This window comes from Fulmarus glacialis, unplaced genomic scaffold (genome assembly GCF_000690835.1).
Source record: "Fulmarus glacialis isolate BGI_N327 unplaced genomic scaffold, ASM69083v1 scaffold2486, whole genome shotgun sequence".
Classification (NCBI taxonomy): domain Eukaryota; kingdom Metazoa; phylum Chordata; class Aves; order Procellariiformes; family Procellariidae; genus Fulmarus; species Fulmarus glacialis.
In genome coordinates, this window is record NW_009217298.1 from 15,850 (window position 1) to 18,204 (window position 2,355).

The following is a 2,355-nucleotide window of genomic DNA, read 5'->3' on the forward strand; positions in this document are numbered from 1 at the left end:
ACACCGAATCCTTGCCAGGGCCCACCACACCCTGCCCACAGCATCCTGGCAAAATGCCGCTGCTCTCCAGGAGGGACCAGAGCTGCAGGCACCGAAGGTGCGGGGTGCTGGCCCAGCTCCTCAGAGCTGTTGTGTGTGCATGACACCCATCTGTGGGACCTGCCTGTTCAAATACTGGGGAACAAGGCTTTCACGTGAGATGGGAGCCCGCTCCTTCCCTCGCAGGCTCCGTCCTCCAGGCCAACACCTCCGGAGCATCCCCAGCACAGAGCAGCCTGGCCTTCCAAGGTCACCCCCAGCAGGCCAACACCTGGGGACGATCCTGCTGCCGCCAGCACATCTTGGCCAAGGGAAACTGAGGCACACAGAGCCTTCCAGCTTCCCCAAAGCTGGCTCCTGTCCTGACGCTCCCTTCCCCCGGCAGCCAGCGGTCTCCGTCCCGTGCCAGCAGGAAGCGGGGTGGGAGCGGCAGCGGAGCAGGGCTTCCCTGCGCTTTGTTCTCCCCCAGCCCCGAGTGCACACGGCCGACACGTGATATCCTGCTCATTCTTTGCTCCCCCCGATAATTTCCGCCCCGGGTTCGGCGCATGGCGGTGCCCTCCCGCCCGTCTCACGCTTCTCCCACCTCTGCCGGTCTCACGCAAGGACACCGGGGAGCCATTTCCCCCGTGACCTCCCAGCTCCTGGAGCAGGCGGCATGGCCCACAAAACCTCCCCGAGCCGTCGCCCCTGCCACATGCCGGGGAAGGGGAGGCAGCCAGCGATGTGCAGGCCATGCTGCTTCACACCCCGTTTTCATTTTGAATCAGACCTTTATGTTCTGTCCCGGGGGATTTCAGGCCCAGACTGTTTGCAGTGAGGCGGCCGACAGCCAGAGCCGAGGGAACTCCAGCCCCGCGCTTGGGATTATTTTTTTTAAAGAGTTATGGGCCAGTCTCTGCAAGGGAATTTCAGACAATGGAGTGAGACAGAGCCCTAGTAGAAGGGAAAAAATAAATACTGCTTCCTGCGAGCACTGGGAGACTGTGCTGTCGTCCCCCGGCCCAGACAAACACGGGCAGCAGTGCAGTGTGACTCTCCAGCCCTGCCTGCTCAGCAAGCCCCGGCCTCGGGAGCAGCCCTCCTGAAAAAGCCCGGCTCCAGACCCTGATTTCAGGCAGCTGGGCCAGGGCAACGACCAGCGAGGCCACAGCACCGACCCCTGCGCCAGGGCTGCGTGCCAGGCGGCTGCTGCGCTGCAATTCCCCCTTTCCCAAAGCCGGGCGGTCAGAGCAGCAGGAAGTCACTGAACGGCGTCCGCGTGAGTCAGGCCAGAGCAAGTGATGCTCCTCCAAACCCTGCCCACCAGCCTCCCCCGTGGATGAGCCACGGGGAGCTAAGGGCTGGGAGGAATCTATTTTCGCATCCGAAGAGCGCCAAGGAGAGGCAACGGCTCTCTGTACCTCGGCACAAAAGCAGGACCCACCTCTCTGTGCGGTGTCAGTGACTGGTCAGGTTTTCCACTCTGTGCCATAAAGAGATCTCTGGCCTTTAAAATTGAGAACAACCTAATTAGAAACAGAAACCTTTGGTAAAATCCCAGGACTCCCACTGCTCTGGAGAGAACAGCCTGGCAAAACCTGTGTTTTTTAAAACACAGCAGCCTCTGGATGGGCAAGAGGGACCCAGACCTGGCCCCCCCCAGGGGAGCAGCACCATGGGGAAGATGTCCCTGATAAAACTGATGGCACATCGTTGCATTTTGAACAGGAATCCTCACCCAGAAGGTCACATCGAGGCAAGCAGCCTCAGAAAAGCACCTTCTAGGCTGGATTTGTTGGCCTGGTATCAAATCTGATGCAAGATGAGACTAAGAAAACTTCTTTCCCTCTTTGGGGGGAAGGGGACGAGTAAGAAAAAAAAATAAATTGGCCTGAAGTTTGGCAGAAGAAATTCCAAAGCAAGCTGTGGTCTTAAAACAAATAAGCACTGCCCTGCAGTGTTTGCAATGCAAGTGCTCCCAGCCAGGGAACCTGAAAGTGAAATAAACTGCAGACAAGTGCAAGTGACTTCAGCACCTCCCCAAAACAGAACCACAAAAACACTGCAAGTACCATAAAGGGGGCAAAAACACACTCAAGCAATCATCTGAAACCCAAAGAAGGGGTTCATGTTGTTTTTGTTGAAATATTGGGTTCTTTTTATTTGCCATATGGTTTTGAGCATGCCAGCTCTGCTCCAGTCACATTTACAAGCTTTTCCCTGCAGTCATGAGGGTGAGAAAAAGGGACTGGGTGTGGGGGGTTTTTTGTTGTTTTGGTTTGATTTTTTTTAAAAAAAAAAAGAAGAAAAAGCTGCCATTCTAGTGCTAGCACT